The sequence below is a fragment of the Crocodylus siamensis genome, chromosome 1, assembly GCF_052110815.1.
Source record: "Crocodylus siamensis isolate JL-2025a chromosome 1, ASM5211081v1, whole genome shotgun sequence".
In the NCBI taxonomy this organism is placed as follows: Eukaryota; Metazoa; Chordata; order Crocodylia; family Crocodylidae; genus Crocodylus; species Crocodylus siamensis.
The window spans coordinates 44843624-44864448 of record NC_143395.1 but is presented as its reverse complement, the minus strand read 5'-3'; the positions used below and the strand labels follow the sequence as shown (position 1 = coordinate 44864448).

Here is a 20825-nt window from a genome sequence, read left to right as displayed (position 1 = left end):
ACCCACAAAACCAATGGAAAGGGAAAGAGAGTCATTAGTAAAGATGGCTATGAAACGGAAAGACAACACAGACAGAAAGTCATCCTTACCTTGTAGTCTTGGACCACAGCAAGTTCACCTTCCTGGGGCTAGGTAATAGCCAAAGGAGTAAATAGTCTTCTGTGGCCCAGCACAGTGGTGATACACAGTATAGCAAGGCAGTTAAGGGAACACCAAACTCAGCAGACAGCTTGTTAAAAGGAAGCCAAAGACCTGAAGCCTGTCCACCTGAACAGGCCGGAACAGGCCTGTGTTCAGCCATCAAATAACACACAAGCAAAAGTGTGGACAGCTTGGGCCTGGTTTGAACCAGTGAGGTGTGTGAGGCACAACCCTCACTGCCTGCGGACTATTTGAGACTGATTTGACCCATATAGCTGGCAAGTGACTAGAACAGGACCCACCAATACCAAACACTGTATTAGCTGATGTGAACATTGCAAGAGACACGGGTAAGTTTGCCCTTCGATGGCTCTAAGGGCCTACTCCCTTTATATCAGAGGCATGGCAATCTTCTCATCAGCATATCATGCAGACAGATTCCCAGAGGACAGCAGACCACTCAAGAACTCTGAGCCTGCTACAATAATGCCAGAACTGCAGCTTGACACACATCCTAAGGCGTAGCTACAGGCTCAGGACAGTGCTGAGGACAAAACTAAAGACAAATATAAAAAAGAACCAGATAGGCTCAAAGACTAGACTTGAACATGAACATGAGGCATAACGGGGTCAGTAGAAGTTATCAGCAAAGATTATATTCCTAGGGTAAAACCAGTACTAGTCAAGTTCAGCCATGCTGGCAAGTGAGTAAACATTACATAAAAGACACAAACAAAAAATGCAGAAAGGAAAAATATTATAATCTGCATTATACTGGGAGACTGGTACACAGATTGTAGTTAGGAAGAGGAGCATCCAGGAAGATAGTCTTCATGCACTTGACTGCAATGCTAGCTGTGATTAAAGTGCTGCCATAAACAGACTTCTTAAAAATAGGACAGGTTAGTTTTGTAGATATTTAGCATGGCTATGTGAAGCTTCAGACAGAACTTCAGATCCGGAGAAGCTTTGGACACTTCAGGGTCTGAAGCAGCACTTCCAGGTTGAAGCGCTGGCCTTGTTAGGCTCCCCAAAGTGGCTCGGAGCTTCCGAAGAGCTGCGGAGTTGCCTCGGAGCCGCTTTGGAGATCCAACCATAGGGTATAATGGGGAAACAATCAAATATCTATAACATTGTTAGTTTTTGTCCAATTTGGATGACATTTTCAGGAGTGGACAGCTCTGCAGACAGAATGAAGCCTGCCAAGTTTCAAGAAGATTGGTGCAGGTGTTTTGGGGGAACTGCACCCCAAATTCTTGAAAGCAAAACTCATGTCATGTCTAGGCGTTACAACATAGGGGGGTGAGAACTGCATGGGTGGTAGCCTATACTGAGGCCACAAACTTGCCAAGTTTCAAGAAGATCGGTGCAGGGGGTTTGGGGAAACTGTACCCCAAATTCTTGAAAGCAAAACTCCTGTCACATCTATGTGTTACAACACAGGGGGGTCAAAACTGCAGAGCTGGTAGCTCTTACTGAGGCCACAAAGTCTGCCAAGTTTCAAGAAGATCAGTTCAGGGGTTTGGGGGGAACTGCCCCTCAACCTGCGGACAAGCAAAAGTGGTGCCAAGGGTGACACTGCATGTGTTAAGGTGCAGCAGGGTGACAGCTGCAGGGACGGTGGCCCCTGCTGTTATGCCTGCCAGTTGTCACAGAGATCAGTGAAGGGGGGTTCTGGGGCCCTGCACCCCTAGCTGCCGACATGCAAAACTCATGATATGGGTGCTTGTGGAACTGACTGTGTCTGCCTTGGGGTGGGGAGGGGAGAGACTACTCCCCTGGCTGGCTGCTTAGCCTGGCTGCTAAGCTACTGTGTTACCAGTTACCAATCAATCATGATTCACTAAGGGACCAGATCAATACACAGGACCTAGCTAATGTAGCCAGTTAATTACCATCAATTAACACCTACAAAACCAGACTAAGGAGAGGAAAGAATCAATACAGACAATCAACTGCCCCAAGATAGACACAGTCAGTCCCACAAGCACCCATGGTACGAGTTTTGTCCGTCAGCAGCTAGGGGTGCAAGGCCTCAGAACCCTCCTGCACCGATCTCCGTGACAGCTGGCAGGCATCACAGCAGGGGCTACCATCCCTGCAGCTGTCACCCTGCTGCGCCTTAACACAAGCAGTGTCACCCATGGCACCAGTTTTGTTTGTCCTCAGCTTGAGCGACAGTTCCCCCCAAGCCCCTGCAACAATCTTCTTGAAACTTGGCAAGCTTTGTGGCCTCAGTAAGAGCTACCACCCTGGTAGTTTTGACCTCTATATGTTGTAACACATAGAAGTGACAGGAGTTTTGCTTTCAAGAATTTGGGGTACAGTTCCTCCAAAACCCCTGCACTGATCTTCTTGAAACGTGGTAGGCTACATGCACTCTGCAGAGTCTATCACTCCTGAAAACTTCATCCAAATTGGTCAAAAAACAACAAAGTTATAGATATTTCATTGATTCCCCATTATACCCTATGGCTGGATTTCTGAGGTGGCTCTGAAGCTTTGGAGCCACTTCAGTTGGATCAAGGTAGAAACCCGGTCCAGAGCTCTGGATTGGATCGCGGCCATCTGAAGCAGCCAGATCGGATCACTGATGATTCACACAAGCCTGATATTTGGTGCTCTTGTATTGTTACCTAACACATGATACCACACTGCCAATAGCAAGCACAGAGGAAATAGTCAAAGAAGAAATCCAAAAAGAACACAGAACACACCAATATGTGGAAAACAGGTTTACCAGCAAATAGTTTAATTTCCTCAATGACAGAAAGGAATGTTTTCAGAGCTGTATAAATGTGTCTAGATTGGTTCAGATAAGGCACGAAGGTGCTTCACCACCACTTAAGCTCCACTGAGATCTAGATCAGGTCTGGGAAACAAATAAACTGCCTATTACACATGCCCAGAGGTGGAGGGGGCATTTTAAATAGAGGAATTCCTGGGAAGCTGCTCTAATTTAAATGCCTCACTGTCATGTGTATTAAGCCCCCAGACATTTAAAAATGGCCACGGGACACTTTATCTAAACCTCATTCAACAACAGGTTTAGTTAAAGTTCCCCGCAGCTATTTTAAAATGCATGGGGGCTTAATACACGTGACACTGTGGCAGAGCTGCAGCATTGTAATTAGAATGCAGAGCAGAATATGCTCCAGTGTGTTCTAATTAGAATGCCAATGAGCATATGTATAGGCAGGCATGAAGACTTTACAAGTTACATCTACAGAGCCGTGTCCAGATGACTGGTTGACACAGCACTGAATTCACTAACTCTCTAACAGTGATGGTGATGGTGGGACTGCTTCCCCTCTTTTGTACATTGGTCTACTAGTTAAAGAACTCACCCCAAATTGGGAAACCTGAATTTTAGGCTCTTCTCAACCTGAGAAAACAAACTTCTATCACCTACTTCTCAGGAAATTCCACACTATGGAAAAGCCCAGTGAGAACATCCTCAAACCCTCCTCTTGAAGCTGGGCCACTGGGCAGCACAAAATGCAGGATTTATAATGTGAGAAGGACAATAAGGATGAGGGAATGCAACTCTTTAGTGATGGAGTTGAAATAGGGGGAAAAATTAGGCACTTAGGAAATTAACTCATATTGAAAGTCATCAACATAAACTGGGCCATATCTACCACACTTTTGAAAACAGGATCTGAGATGGTTTTTCACCTGTCAGTTGGTCATTATGGCTACTGACAGATGTGAAACAAAAAACAGTGCTCTACTGGAAGAAGATGTGTGCTAGTTTGACCTGGTTCCCCGGTGTCCATATAAATCAGGCACTTCGGTAGCACTTTTTGGCACTTTTATCTAAACCCAGTTGAGAAAGTGTGGGTCCTTACTGAATGGGGGAGGCAACCTAGTGACAGATGATGAGGAAAAGGCTGAAGTATTGAATGCCTTTTTCACCTGGGTCTTCACAGGCAAGGTCAGCTTCACACTACTGCACCTGGCAGTACAGTTTTGGGAGACGGTGGCAGCCCTCAGTGCTGAGAGAACAGGGTAGAGACTATTTAGAAAAGCTGGATGTATACAAGTCCATGGAGCCCAGTGCAATGTATCTGACAGGGCTGAGGGAGTTGGCTGATGTGACTCAGAGCTGCTGGCCATTGTCTTTAAAAATCTGTGGTGATTGGGGGAGGTCACAGACAATTATAAAAGGGCACATGTACTGGCCAGCTTTAAGAAAGAGAAGAAGGAGGATGCAGGGAACTACAGACCAGTCAGCCTCACCTCACTCCCCAGAAAAAATCATGGAGCAGGTTCTTAAGGAATCCATTTCTAAACACTTAGAAGAGAAGAAAGTGATCAGGGACAGTCAGCATGGATTCACCTAGGGCAATTCATGCCGGATGAACCTCATTGCCTTCTACAAGGAGATGACTGGCTCTGTGGTTGCAGGGAAAACAGTGGTTGTGATATACCTTGACTTTAGTAAGGCATTTGATACAGTCTCCCACAGCATTCTTGCAAGCAAGCTAAGGGTTGGATGAATGTACTGTAAGGTGGACAGAAAGCTGGCTGGATTGTTGGGCTTAATGTGTAGAGATCAATGGCTCGAGGTCTAGTTGGCAGCTGGTATCAAATGGAGTGCCACAGGAATTGGTCCTCGGGCCAGTTTTGTTCAAGATCTTTACTAATGATCCAGAAAATGGGAAGAATTGCACCCTAAGCAAGTTCATGGATGACACCAAGCTGGAGGGTGTAATAGAAACACTGGAGGGTAGGGCTCCAGAGTGACTACGATTCAGAATGAGTAGACAAATTGGAGGACTGGACCAAAAGCAATCTCATGAGGTTCAGCAAGGACAAGTGCAAAGTCCTGCACTTAGGATGGAAGAATCCCATGCACTACTACAGGATTGGCACCAACTGGCTAAGCAGTACCTCCGCAGAAAAGGACCTGGGGGTTACGGTGGACAATAAGCTGGGTATGAGTCAACAGTATATCCTTGGTTTCAAGAAAGCTAACAGTATATCTGACTGCATTAGTAGGAGTGTTGCCAGCAGTTTGAGGGAAGTAATTATTCCCTTCTATTTGGCTCTGGTGAGGCCATATTTGGAGTACTGTGTCCATTTTTGGGCTCCCCATCACAGAAAGGACAATTTGGAGAGAGTCCAGTGGAGGGCAACAAAAATAGTTAAGGTGATGGGGACGTGATTTCTGAAGAGAGGCTGAGGGAACCAGGCTAATTTAGTCTGCAGAAGAGAAGACTGATGTGGGATTTGATAGTAGCTTTCAACTACCTGAAGGGTGGTTCCAAAGAGGATGGAGCTAGACTATTCTCAGTGGTGGCAGATGACAGAACAAGGAGCAATGGTTTCAAGTTGCAGCAAGGGAGGTTTAGGTTGCATATTAGGAAAAATGTTCTCACTAGGAGAGCGGTGAAGCACTGGAACAGGTTACCTAGAGAGGTGGTGGAATCTCCATCCTTGGATGTTTTTAAGGCCCAGCTCAACAAAGCCCTAGCTAGCCCTAGCCTAGCCCTAGATGGTCCTGCTTTGATCAGGGGGTTGGACTAGATGACCTCCTGAAGTCCTTTCCAACCTTAATTTTCTATAATTTGATGATTCTATGAGACTAATGAACATAACCTTCAGGGTGAGCAAAGATTATTCAGGTAAGCAACAACAACAACAAAGTCTTTTATTACTAGAAAATGTTCAGGGCAGTGTGGTGTCCCATTATAGAAACAACTTGCTGTCATGCAGGTTCCAAGAAGAACAATTAATATTATCTCTCATAACAGAACTATTTTTATGAAGTTATCTAAATACAGTTTTGTTCCAATGGATATTCATGTGTTCAGAACAAAAAGAAGCCATATGCCAGATAAATCAAATGCTCAGACCCTTATCCGTTGCTTCTTATTCCCTATCTGATAAGGTTCCTCTCCTTTGTTAAGGCATAGAAGTCTGGTCATAGTCAGCTTTTAAAAAACAATTTTAATGAAAAAAATGGAAGGAAAGGTTTATCTTTGAAATCATGGCAACAAGTTTTGATTGGTTAAAGTTAACAGAATTAGGTTACTGCTCTTTCCTGGACATTGTCTCTTTGGACGGTCACTGCACAGGAGCATTTAGTTGGAGTGGTAGGAGAGCAGTGATTACCTATATCAGTCTGAAGTCATTCAGAAAGTAGGGCAGGGTGGCACCTTAGAGACTAGCTGGTTCAGAGAGGCATGAGCTTTCGTCAGCAACAAACTGCTTCATCAGGTGCTATGAATGGACTCACAGAAGAAAAGGGTTGTATACAGAGAGGAAAAGGACAGGAGCAGGGGATGCTGCAAAGAGAGGTAAAAAGTGGGTTGACTGGATCAGAGTATACTTGCATCTTGTAGATGTCAAAGATTAAAGTCTTTGATTTTGGATGCCAATGGCAAAAGGTCAGAGGCTAACACAACAAACTCTGTAATTGTAGTCTCACACTATTATTCTTTAGTTTGTAACAGTGCTGCATGCACACACCTGTCTGTGCCTCATTTCAAATCACTTGAGCTCCCCTACGAGAGAGAAAAACTGACCTTGACAGCCCAGCACAAAAGATAAAGTAACGAGAATAGCTGATTTTAATGAAACTGTAAGAAAAGAAAAGCCCCCCCTTTCTTGAAGGATGGGCTGCCAGCATGAAGCCTGAGCAAACAAAGAAAGCACAAGTGCCAACCTGTTAATTATTCATGCCTGCTGTGTAGTAATTGGCTACTCTGGCCAAGTATAACTTCGAAAGAACTTCCGCCCAAAGCGGAGAACTCTCCACGCACACACCCAGGAGACGCAGTTTGTAAAGTGGCCTCTTACAAACATCTCCCCGCCTCCGATCTTTATCTCGGCGTAACCCCATCCTTGCCGGCTTGATTATCTCCCTCGTTATCTTTCTTATCAAGAGCTCTCCGTAATCTGCAGACTGCAATGGCTTGTGTGAATTGCTCAGAATCAACTCTCTTAGCCACCCTGTAAATGCTGGGTAACATGATATCTGCATGCTGTAACTGAATAAATCAACTCCTCTGCCTATGCTGCATCACATCAGTAGCGTAAGTAAAATAAACTTTCTGTGTAACCATCACGCTTTAAATCGTCTGACTCCTGCTTGCCGTTAACCCCCACCTGTCCGGTCATAAATCCCTCCTCACGCCAAGCCGGTTGTGCTGACCCAGGCTCGCAGGTCAAGGGTGCACCAGTCATCGGGGCATGACATGGAGTCACGAACAGGATCCAGGGGAGGTGAAATGGAGTCAGAGTTAATACGTCACTGCCCGTGGCATACTGGAGACCGTGATTGTGCGAACTCAAATGATCTACGGGCGCACATTATTTACCACCAAGGAGATGGTCTCATTAACCCATTGATCACCGGGTATGTGTCTCTCATCGGAAACAAAGGGGGCAAGGAGCGGGCCATTCAATTGGTGCCAAGCTCCTTCGGATGCGTTATGAGCAGAGATAGAGTCACCTTTCGGCCCAGAGACGAGGTCGGGAGCTTGTCTCTGGCGCGAGTAAAACCTGACAGCGCGGTGAACCCGGCACCTGCTCAAGAATTTGCTCGCTGCATCTGACATGTATGGGAAGGGGGAGAGGGCACTCCGCCCAACAAGTTCAACTGCCCAAACCTGCCACCCGACTCACACGGGCACAAACTGCTGACGCAGCTCTGCGAAGCCCTAGAATCAGAGAGCCGTATGGTGACAAAGTGGACTGGTCCCAAATGGAACAAAGGAAATATGATTAATGTTTTGTTCCATACTGTGTCTATCTTGCTGTGCGAGGTTGCGAATTTTGATTCACAGCTGGGTACGGCTAGCAAGACTGCTGAGGATCTGGTGGTAAAGTGCAGCACTCCACCAGCGCCCCAAGATGGCACTGAACAAAAACGAGTTACAACAAAAAGATGCCGGTACACAAATGGAGAAGCCACCACCTGTAAATGGCACTGACAACAACAAGCCACGCCCAGAAATTGGAACTGAGCCAAAGGGGAGACTATACCCAGTGAACAACGAGACGTCACCGAACAAGGCCACACCCACCTCGTGGCCGGGCTATCCTCCCACCACCGCCCTGCTAACAAAGGACAATCTGATGTCACCAGACCTAGTCACGCCCACTCTGTGGCCGGACCATGCTCCACCGCCAACCACTCTGCCTCCAACCGCTCCGCTGCCAACCGCTCCGCCTCCACTGTACCTAGAAGGGCTTGATGACGTGCCGCTAATGAAAACTGAAAGTAAAGCTAGCGAAAAAGAGCTGATGACTTCAGCCTTGCCCATCACCGTATGCAAGCGTACTCAGGAGGGTGGTGTCACACAAACTACCACAACCACTCGTCCCAGGACTCAGATGGAAATGAGTGAGCTCTGCAAAGAGACGGAAATTCAACCCGACAAAACTCCTATAGTCTGGCTAGGCTGCCTTGTGGTAGCGGCAGGACACGAAACTCTTGATTCAGAAGAAGCCATGCAACTCGTTCAGAACACAGCCTGGAGCCAAGGGCTAGTTACCGATCCAGTCCCCGTGACGAGAAATAGACATTGGCCAATACCATTACCGGCCTTGGTAGTAGAAGTTCTCATGCGGAAATCACACATCTGGCATGAGGGCAGCCCCAACCAACCTAAGGCCATTCAGTTGCTCCACGCCATAATCGGAGTTTCTTATGCCGTGTGGAACCCAAATCTACACCCTCTGAATCTGACACAAGTGCAGCAGGGTGCAGCATGGCCGCAACATTATCTACATAACCCAGGTCGAGTTCCCTGCCTCCATGAAGCCATCGAAGCTGTGACTGACGTATACAGAGGTCCACAAGGACTTATTGCAAAATTAGTCCTTAACCCGAGTATGAATGGAGCGTCGGCAAACACCTTAGGCCTAATATCCCGCCTGCAATCGGCAATGGTGGGCAACCCTCCTAAAGCCCACGCTGCAGCCTACTCAATTCAAGCACCACCTGAAAAGACCAGTCGCCGGGGCCCACCCAGAGCAGCACTGTCTCAAAGATCAGCGGAAGAAAGAGCCATGTTCGGATTTTTGTTAAACCACACAAGACTCAACAAAGCTCAACTACGGGCACTAGGAGATGAAGGACAGAAGGCACTCGCAGAACAACTGGGCTTCAAATACAATGAGCAGCCAAAAAACGAGTAGTCGCCGTCGGCAGGTCCGACGACACGATCCAAAAAGCTACTACAGATGATCCTCGCCCTTACGCCGAGCTCACCCTCATCGATCCAACGAACCCTCTCAGACAAGTACGTGTCTCATTCCTACTCGACACAGGAGCCCAAGTCAGCGTGATTACCACTGATGTACCCCATCAGGTGACGAAGAAAGCCATCATGATACAAGGCCTGAATGCCGTAAAGCCCACACCTGTAATTGGATTTTTGGTAAAGGGTCATCGAAAAGTGCTAACAGGTGTTCTAGGAGGCATCAATCTCCTACGCGTCCCCGCAATTTGCGCATTAAAGCTCAAAGAACAAGTGTTGCAAGCTCTTCCGCTTGCCGTGTCACCAGACAACTGTCATCGTCCACCTTTGCATAGTACAACTGCTTGGCGATACCGACCCATCCCGACTAAAACATCATTGCAAGTCTCTCTTTAAACACTGCTATCCCGGCTAGAACAAGAAGGTCACATCATGCCTGTTTCTGAAAGTATCTACTTATCTGCCGGATGGCATAGCCAAGCCCGGACACCCTGACGAAGCCCGGCTCGTCATTGACTATCACATGGCGAACAAACATTGTGCATCCATCATCCAGCCAAATATTTCAGACCTTCCTCAGCAACTGTGCAACATAGCTGAATATCAAAGTCAGCCTTGGGTACCATTGACATGAAGGATATGTTTTTCTCCATCCCCATCGACGATCACTTGGGAGTACTGAATATGTGCGTCGACAGAAAAATGTACAGATGGAATGTCTGTCCACAGGGCTACTGTAACTCTCCTGCCCTCGCCACAGAAGCCATGAATAAATGTCTGAGTAAATTCAAGCAAAATCAGCAGTTTCCAAGTGACGTCCTTCTGTGCAGTTATGTAGATGACATCGCTATTCTCGGCCGAGACCGCTCAACAGTTACATCTTTGGCACAACGACTGATTCAACACCTTACGGATGCAGGCTGGACAATAAACTGACAAAAGTCGTGCCTCGATCCCTCAGATGACGTCACCTTTCTCAGGACCAAGTTTAAAGGCCCGTGGAGACAAAGCCACAAACCGCTGAGCAAACTGGTCTCGCCACTTCTTAGTCGTTACAACAGCGACCCGTCACAAAAAGAACTCCAACAAATACTAGGACGCATCAATTGGCGTCGACATTATGTCCAACCCAAGGGACTCGCAATACTCGCCAAGCTTCAAAAGCACCTCCGCCAATTCAGGTATTGTTTTCCTTCAGACCCATGGACTTCCAAAGATGACCAAGCCATCCAGTATCTAATCACGCAATGCAAAAACACCAAGCTTCACGCAGTCAACCTAAACAACGACTTGACTGTTGCAGTTGGTTCCACAGATATGCATATTTGGGTGACAGCGGATGACCAAGACCATCTTGTTTTAGCTGCCCACCGCACTCTACAAGATGCCCAACACCGATACAGAACAGTCGGAAAAGTTTTACTCACATCACAGTTGGCAAAGCTAGTGTCAAAAGGCCATGGAACCATTCTAGGCCCTGGAATGATGCTGTTGACACAAATCGACAGTGACTGTATTAACCCAGAATTTGGTGGTGAAGCTAAAACTTGGGCCACTTTAGTTCTTGACCACTGGTATCATTGGTCTGCCTCGTGGGAACATCGTGAGACACCAGCACCGTGTAAAGTTCGAGATCGCCCAATCTTATATGGTATCACAGCACCAGCTTGGATGGCCTCCGACGGAACTACACGACACGGAGGTCTGTGCAAATTCTACTGCCATGCGTGTCGAGAACATGACATGTTACCAGGCTACTCATCGGCCCAGCTCAATGAACTTATTGCATTTTCCATAGTTATCGAGCGCTGTCGTGACCAACATAATGGCTGTCAACCAGTTCCAGTTATTGCTGTGGACTCTTAATTCGTTTACAAAATCGTCACAGAAAATGGCGATCCAGAACTCTGTGTCCGAACTTGGGAAAGAATCTTTGATATGATCACAGCTCTTGATCCACCGCCACTCATTAAGCATACCAGGTTGCACCACCCTGATACAGATCCAGTACATGCTAAAATTGACCGACTACTCCAAGAAGGAAAAAAGCCCAAATTCTCTGTCAATCAAGTAGCCGAATCTTCAGAGAAAGATCCTTTCCTTCATTGGCTACACGAACACTGGGGGCATCCCAGAGTGAGTGCTTCCCACAATCGCTGGTGCAAAGATACAACCCAACCTCGATCAGAAAGGACTCACAAAGATTGGACTCATATAGTCCAAGCCTATGAACAGTGTGCCAAAGAAAAGAAACACCTGACAGTGGTAGAGCGAGAAACCTTTGCCAAAGAACACTTTGAACCTGGGAAAGTGTGGCAAGTTGACTTGCTAGGTCCCTTGTCCAGGGCAAGACAACACCCAAAAGGACTTATTGCTGTTGATCTTGGTACACGACAAGTGCAAGTTATACCACTGCAAAAAAGTACCGGCCCATCGGTCGTTACCGCATTAAGACTGTTGATTGCTCGCTGGCAAGCCCCGAAGATCATCCACTCAGACGGAGGACTGCCCTTCACCTCCAAACTTATTGGTGATTTTGCAGCGGCCTTCAACATCCAGTGGCATCATCATATCCCGTACCACCCGCAATCCAACAGTGTAGTCGAGTGTACCATTGGCCTTGTCAAGGAAAAAAATTGACTACTAAACAAAGGTTCCTACACTGGATGGGACACAGTTCTTCCTGATGTCCTCATCAGTCTGAACGCCGACAAATCCTTATGGGAACATTGAACGCCCACCCCAGTCAAGCCATGGACACCCAAATTTCTCCAAGGCGAATTACTTTGGGTTACAACTCTGAACCCAGAAGACAAACACCCAACACTGACCAAGGCCAAGTTATTCACCCTGGACAGTATCCAAACACGTATTGGGTCATCAAAGATGTCTACGGCTCTTCAGAACCTCCGCATCTTTTAACGCACCACAATTGGTTATCTAGGCGCACCAAACAAAAAGTTACGTGAAATGTATAATATCTCTTGATACTGCTGTTTGTTGTTTTCTTTTGCAGGTACACACCATGAGGTTCTTCATAACCCTCATCTTATGCTGTACCATATACTTCGCCTCGTGCATGATTCAACAGAACTCATTTTTGACTCTGTTAGCTGTTTCTACCACCGAATGCCATAATTTTGAAGAGACCGAAAACTCCGCATATGACTGCCGACTGTGTTTCCTGAAACTTTCAGCAAAAATGAACATTAGCATCATTACTCACCTTGGATGACCACCTTCTAGTCTTAACGTATCTCACTATCTTGAGTATTTTTATTGTTATCTTAGTAGTATTATGCATCTTTTCTTGCCTTTTTCATGTAATCAAGAAACGAATAACCACATTTTCTGCTTTTGTATATACACGCTTGCCAATTGTTTATGAGCTCGACAAGAAAGATAACCAATTCTAAATGATGTCACCAAAAGTTGCCATCGGCAAGGGGGCATGTCAAAGATTAAAGTCTTTGATTTCGGATGCCAATGGCAAAAGGTCAGATGGCAAAAGGTCGGAGGCTAACACAACAAACTCTGTAATTGTAGTCTCACACTATTATTCTTTAGTTTGTAACAGTGGTGCATGCACACACCTGTCTGTGCCTCATTTCAAATCACTTGAGCTCCCATATGAGAGAGAAAAACTGACCTTGACAGCCCAGCACAAAAGATAAAGTAACGAGAATAGCTGACTTTAATGAAACTGTAAGAAAAGAAAAGCCCCCCCTTTCTTGAAGGATGGGCTGCCAGCATGAAACCTGAGCAAACAAAGAAAGCACAAGTGCCAACCTGTTAATTATTCATGCCTGCTGTGTAGTAATTGGCTACTCTGGCCAAGTATAACTTTGAAAGAACTTCGGCCCAAAGCGGAGAACTCTCCACACACACACCCAGGAGACGCAGTTTGTAAAGTGGCCTCTTACAAACATCTCCCCGCCTCCGATCTTTATCTCGGCGTAACCCCGTCCTTCCCGGCACGATTATCTCCCTCGTTATCTTTCTTATCAAGAGCTCTCCATAATCTGCAGACTGCAACGGCTTGTGTGAATTGCTCGGAATCAACTCTCTTAGCCACCCTGTAAATGCTGGGTAACATGATATCTGCATGTTGTAACTGAATAAATCAACTCCTCTGCCTACACTGCATCACATCAGTAGCGTAAGTAAAATAAACTTTCTGTGTAACCATCATGCTTTAAATCATCTGACTCCTGCTTGCCGTTAACCTCCACCTGTCCGGTCATAAATCCCTCCTCATGCCAAGCTGGTCGTGCCGACCCAGGCTCGCAGGTCAAGGGTGCACCGGTCATCAGCGCACGACAGTAGACTAAATAAATCAGAGATGCATAAGTTTTAACAAGCAGTAGCTTCTTTTACCAGATACCATGAAGAGACTATAGGGTATTTTTTCCTGCAGTTTCACATTCAAGTTGATTTTTAAGGTGTCTTTGTTTAAGGATGGCTACTCTGAAGTCAGTGATGTCCAGAAAGATAAAAACATTCTCCATGGGCTTTTGTGTGTTACTAGAATTGATACTGAAGTGATGTCCATTTATTCTTTTATTTAGGGATAGCCCATCTGGCCAATGTAGACAGACAAGGGGCATTCTAAGCAGGTGATGGCATACATGCTGTTGGTGGAGGAGCAGGTAAATGGACATCAGATGTTATAACTCATGTTGTTTGGACTAGCATGATGTCTGCATTTGCCCAGCAGCAAAGCTGGCATCTGGACTTATGGCAAGGCCTGATGCCATAGTGATTATTAGAGTTAAACACACTTGCTATACTGGAAGTAATGAGTTGTGCCTACTGTCTCTTTTAATTCACCATGATGACACATTTGTAGTCCTGATTCTGAAAACCATGCTAACCAGACCAGGCTAGAGAGGGTACTAATGACCACATCAACCTTCACTAACTTCAGTAAACTGTTAACTGTCACCTAGCATGTGAAATGTGGGTCCCAGTTCTCATGCCCACCCTCCAGTTTGATTTTTCATCGCCAATTTACTTCTTTTTTTTTTCTGTCCCTTTCTTTGTGCCTTTTCTTTAGTAATAGAAACTTGTTTAGTATAGACTGCACGATTTGTACTGCTGCTCTTAGTTGATGGCTAATGAGGTATCTAAAAGCAATTCCCTGAAAAGTTCAATACCAATATACATTTGCCAGATCTCGAAGGGTCTGATAAGATTATGTTCTTTCCTGCATCTCCTCAAGTAAGTCACAGAAAGAAGATGCATCTACTATTTCTGATATACCTTTTCCTCCCATTCTGTAAGCTTCTGTATCTTGTTCTGCCTTCAAGAAAACAGGATCCAGTAACAAGACCTCCAACCCATCTCAAGTACATTCTCCTCTTTCCCCCACAAAAATACTGTTGTTACTAGGCATCATATCATCTAAAACACAGTCAAATAGCTTGTTTCCCCTTAGAAAACCACTTTACAGAAAAAAGAGAGAAAATAACTGATATTGTATAAGTGAAATGCGTTACATTTCAAACACTTTAACTGTTTTTTCTTGTTTTTCTGCATCTTTATTCATGACTCTTAATGGTTAACATTAAAATGGGAGTTCAGGACAAAACCATTTAACATGGCAAGCATGAAAAAGGTCTTTATTAACTTCTTATCTCTTGTTGAAACTGATCTGGGATTTATACTGTGCAATTACAAAGAATGTACTGCCAATTAGATAAAAAATATTCACTTATTTGGCTAAAAGATATGCTGAAGGAGGAAAAACAGGGACCAATTTTATGTATGAAGATACAGCTATTGCAAGAACACATGCTCACGTACCCAGACAGGTCTGGATAAGAAGGAGTGTCTGATGCCTGAATTAGCAACATGTCCCCCCTCAGAAGCAGTTGTGAGGTCAGTCTCCTTCTCAATGCAGTAGGGCTCCATCTTCTAATTCATAGGTGGCTAACCTAAAGCACACATGCCATAAGGGGCATAAGAAGACTCTGCATGTGGCATGTGACAGACTAAGGAGGAGGCAGGCAGTCCAGAGGAAGATAGGGCTGTGTGAAATAACACTGTTTCATTTTGACTTGCATTTCGCTGTTTTGAAGAGACAGTGTTTTGTTTCAAGTTTTGTTTAATTTCAAAAGCATTATTCCATTTAGTTTTGTTGAAACTGTTTCACTGTTTCGACGCTGTTTTGACGTTTCACCCATAAGCTATAATGGGGAAGCACAAAACTGCCTATAACTTTGTCACTTTTTGGCAGATTTGAGTAAAAAGAGCAGGAATGGTAGCCCCTTCTGAGGGCATGAATTCTGCCAGCTTTCAAGGAGATAGGTACAGGGGTGGGCTTTCTGGGAAACTGCACCTCAAGCTGCTGACAAGGAAGACTCATGACATGTGACCTTGTATGTGCTATGGCATACTCTCGCTGGCGCTGGGGCCTCTACACAACACAGCAGCATGCCCCAATGAGGTCTCCTCCTCCCCTACAGCCTCAGTTCAGTCCACCACTTTAAATGACAACAGGTAATAGCTTAGTAAGCAACCCAATAGCACCAGCAGCATCTCAGGCAGCCAAACAGTCACAGTCAATTTCAGAGCAGTCCTTCCCCCCTCATACCTGTTCCTCTCCTTACTTTCTGTTTCCCTGCAGGCAAGCCCACCTCTGAAATTTTCAAAATGTTTTAACTGCCATTGTTTCATTTCAAGCCTGTTTTGAAGTCCTTTGTTTCATTTTGATTTCACTGTTCTGAGCTCAAAACAAATCTAAACAGTATCAAAACAAAACAGCAAACAAAATTTCACACAGCCCTGGAAGATAGGGCAGGAAGCATAAAGCAAAGCAGCAACTCAGGCATGGAGCAGAAAACAGAGCAGCAGATTGGATAGGAGATGAGGATCAGAGTGGCACTTGTGAAGGCTCAAGAATTTCTGGGGTCTGCTAAAAAGGTTGGCCCTACTATTCTAATTTACCTTTGCCTCTGATTCCACATTAGGCCAAGGTATTTCTGAATAAGATAACCATACTGTTTTAGATAACAAGGACATTCTTTATAACTCTAGCTCTTCAAATTTATATTTCTACAAATGATTCATTGCACAATGTGTAGATCTGTTCCCATGTTGCATTCTCATCTTGGAATGAACTTCTTTGTCTTAAAATATGGCTCCTGGTATTATTGTGATCTATTTTCTACTTATAAAAAGCCTAAATTATCTTACATAAACATCTTATTAAAAACACTGCTTGATTTTGCCTGTCATTTCTAGAAGTTGGTTGCATGCTACTTGAATGCTTCTATTTACATATTTTAAAGCACTGGAAATGTCCTTAAGGTGATATTAAAATTAAACTTTTTCTTTTTTAAAAAAATGGTTTTTCATTATTTTCTATTTCCAAAAGCAACAACAGTACAAGGAGCTCTATAAACAAACAATAATGTGCAAAATTTATCTCAAATGCAAGCTCACTGAGGTCAGTTATCTCTGAGATAACTTTAGTCTAATATTTGCCACTATAAGAAGAGCTGAGTATTATTAATTATATGTATTACTATTGTGCCTGGAGATTCCAAATGAGAGAAGAACCCTGTTCTAAAGAGTTTATATACTACAGAAGCCAGATAAAGGGTGGTAAGAGAAACAGAGGTACATAAAGATGCAATGACACATCCGAAATTACACATTTGTCAGAAATAAGAGTATAGTCTACGTTTCCCAAGTCCCTGTTCAGAATTGTATCTGTTAGACAAAGCTGACTTTCAAGTTTATCATATAAGGTCAGTCCAAAGGTCTTGAATTTTCCTATATTTTACATACTATTTCATATTCCAGTTCTCAGAGATTTTGCCACATGATGCATTCCCCCACTGTTCATTTATTGGTGGCCCTCTGGGCTTTCTGCTTTTGGGAAATGCAAAGTTTGTCATAGGAAAATAATACATGAAGCAATTTTGTCATGTTAGTACACTAGTTATCTAAATTACCTGGCACACTGCCTACCAAACAGTGATATCATATTTTGTTCTGTCCTCCATTCCCTAACAAATGTCACATCTGTCATCATCATCTGGTACCAGTGACAAATCTTGGCTTCATTTTCATCAGAATTTTAAAAAGAATCTGGATCTGGAAAGAAAGGAAGATGAAGCACTGATCTTTGTTCTCCACATTAATCAAAATTTCTTTGTAATTACTAGAAATTTGCTCACTACCATCCCCTTTCCTGGTTACAGTCAGAGTAGTTTGACAGCTTGGAGGCTTCTGCTGGATTTTATTTAACCATTTTGAGTCCTGTGCACCGCAAGAATTGAGTTTAAGAAAAGATGTGGGGCTGAGCAGGGATCCTTTTGAAGTATGGATTTTCCAAGTCTCAGTTCTTTTCTGAGGTAAACCCATATAGCTCCATTCAAGGAAGGTAATGCATTTTTTGAAGCAAAAGAATCTTCTGACATAACCAGAATTTAAAACCATTCTTCCTTGAGGGACTAGAGTCATCTCTCTGTGGTGGTGGTGGTAAATATCTTCTTCTCCATGTGTGTCAGATCATGTATGCATATATATGTATTAGATTCCTTACATCTAAAAGGAGGCCATGGTAACAGAGCAGATAAGGGGTTTTGTGACAAATCCAGAAGTGTGAGAAGTGTGAGTAAGAGGCTTACTCTAGACTTGTGCCAAAGGCTACACTTAACTATGAAAGAGTGCTTGGCCCTTTGTATGGAAGAGTTCAAGGCAGCCAAACATGAAGGTAACGACATAATTCCATTGTGTGCTGCTGGCTACAGAAACCAGTGTGTCATAACATGCTAGTCATTGGACCTTGGCAGGTGCAGTAGTGAATCTGTCCCAATAATACTGCACAAGCTTAACAAAGGTGAGATTTTGTTCCCAATTCCTTTTCTGAAGGTCTGTTCTTTGTTCTAGCCTGAGCTTTTATTTCCATGGAGAATGTTTTGAATGTATCTGTTTGTGAATGACTTTCACAGGGTACATGGTAAAGGTTAGCCAATTTAGAAAAGATCTGCATATTCAGTTTTCCAATGAATATAAACATTTTTGATACTTTGTGAGACATGCTTTTAGATGAGTCAGGAGGGAGCATTCTCATGCTATGGAGTCATGCCCATAAATAGGTTATTCGATTCCGATGTTTTACCTAGACTGGGTGTGGCTGGCTGCACTAAAGCAATTGAGAAACTATTTGGAACAGATTGGTGAAACAGAAATTTCAGTGAAAACCATTTTCTCATCATTTGTTTGTTACCATATCTATCATTTGTAATCACAGCCATATCAATATTGTGGACTTGTGGTCTTGATTTTTCCCTCCCCTTAAAGCTGAGTAGTTCCATATAGAAAAGGCCTCCTGATCTTATTTTTATCTGACATTATAGAGGAGTCTGCTATGTCCTTTCTTTGAGGAAGTAATTGCTCATTTCAATTTGAAAGAAAGTTTATCCATTCTACTTTGGAATAGTTTATCCTTGCTTAATATTTTATCCATCCTGCACACTTTACTGTTCAGATAGGTTCTTCTGTTTTGTGGTCTGTGTGGCTGAGAACCATACACAATGCCTCATAAGAAGTAGGTTCAATCAAAAGGCTGATTTCCCATAAGACTGTGTATTGACTACATAAAAGGTCATTGCTGAAATTGTCTATGGATCAAAGGTATACTCAATGGAGAAGGATAGAATGCTAGTACTATTCATTAATAGTCAATGATTCACTACAGGAACATAGGACAGCTAAGACTTAGCACAATGGAACCTTTGAAGAAAACTTGATACAATTGATTTCAGAAGAAAGCCTGTTTGGCCATCTGAGGTCGTATGATCACAAGTAGCAATTTAAATGGTGCAAAGGAAATGGAACTGGATTGAGACTCAAGCCCACCATCTCACCAGAATCCCTGATATTATTGGTTAGTTTAATCAGTTAATTACTTATAAACTTGGGTTCATATAAAACCACATTTAACAGATATATAAAAGACAATATCTATTGGACAATATTTTAATCATGGATATAAGAATAATATCAATTTGTCCACTTTAATACATGAGTAATAGTGCTAACAACAATACACAAATAAATAAATAAAGCCACACTTTAAAGAAAATCTGCAATCATGACTACAGTGACCTCTCTGTATAGATTATAGATTTATATAGTTGTAACTGGAATACTAGCCCAGCCTTCAATTACAAGCACATAGGGTTTGATTCTCATTTCACATAGGGTTTGATTACTCATTTTAATGCAATGTCTCCATGTTCACCAGTGGATTTACACAAACGTAAAGCAAGGTGAGTGAGAAGATAATCAGTCACCCACAGGATTCTGCTACACCCACTGATATTTTAATGGCTGTTAGAATACAGTGTGCTTAGGAAACGAATATCCACCAATCTCATACAAAACTGTGTAGCCAACTGTTACAAGTCTGGGGCCAAATGGCAGGCTGGCACCCTCCTCTGGTTCCTGTCCCCTGAGTGCTTCCTCCCACTCTCCTGCCACCCTTTGCTGTTCTTTTAGACAATGGGTGGGAGGTTTTCCAAAACTCAGGGACATCTACCAACAGATTCACTTTTCCTATGGTGCCTTATGGGCTGAATTTGGGGCCTCTGACCTCCCCTCCCCTACAGCTGTGCCCTTACCTCACAGTCTTTATCACTGCAGTGCTACTTCCTGTCGCGATGAACCCGGCAGAGCTGGCAAGCCAAGCTCGGGGTCGCGGTCACGGTGGATTGGCCAGGTGGTGGCTATTGGCATGGACAGGCGGGATTAGCAGCTTTGGAGTCTGAGAAGTACCCAGGCGTAGTGATTTAATAAAGATGGTTTATTTTACTCACGCTTTGAAGCGGAGGCACACAGTTGCTTCTTCAGTTACAGTGATAACGTACAGACAACAAAGGGGTCTGTTGGCCCATGAGGTTCAGTCCGAAGACCTAGTCCCAGGGCTGGTCAACAGCTCATAAATGGGTATAACATAAAACAAACTGTAACGTGTAGATAGTGAGTCGCGTGACGCCAGTCCACAGCAATGGACAATCAGGTGGTCGAATACGAAAAGCCAGGGTCAGTAGCCAGGAGGTGATGCAGCGAAGACGTCAGTTGGAGGGATAAGCAGAGTCGTAGTTAGTGAGGGAAGCCCAGGTCGATGATCCAGAGCCAGGTTAAACAAAGTCCAAAGGGTGATCCGAAATCGTAAGCCGTTAAGTCAGTTCAAAAGGTAAATCAGGAGCCAGATAAACGTAGTCAAAAACCGCAATGGTAACGAGTGATACAAAATACTAAGCGAAGGAGGCGAAGGAGGAGATTAATAGGCCCTAAAGCCTGACTCAGAGAGCAGTCCCTGCAGCAGCAGCCTCTGTCTCTAGTCCACGCGATCTCCACACACACCACACCGAGGGAGGGGCTCACAGAACTTTTATATCAATTTGGTAGCCAATCAACGTGCTCTCCGCAGAGAAATTTCTAGTCCGATTA

The 20825-nt window shown here is 44.1% G+C and overlaps 1 pseudogene; it reads left to right on the top strand.

Annotated features, from left to right (window-relative positions):
• Window positions 1-7346: 7346 nt before the first annotated feature.
• On the top strand, window positions 7347-8084 carry LOC149872768 (uncharacterized; annotated as a pseudogene).
• The last annotated feature ends 12741 nt before the right edge of the window (window positions 8085-20825 follow it).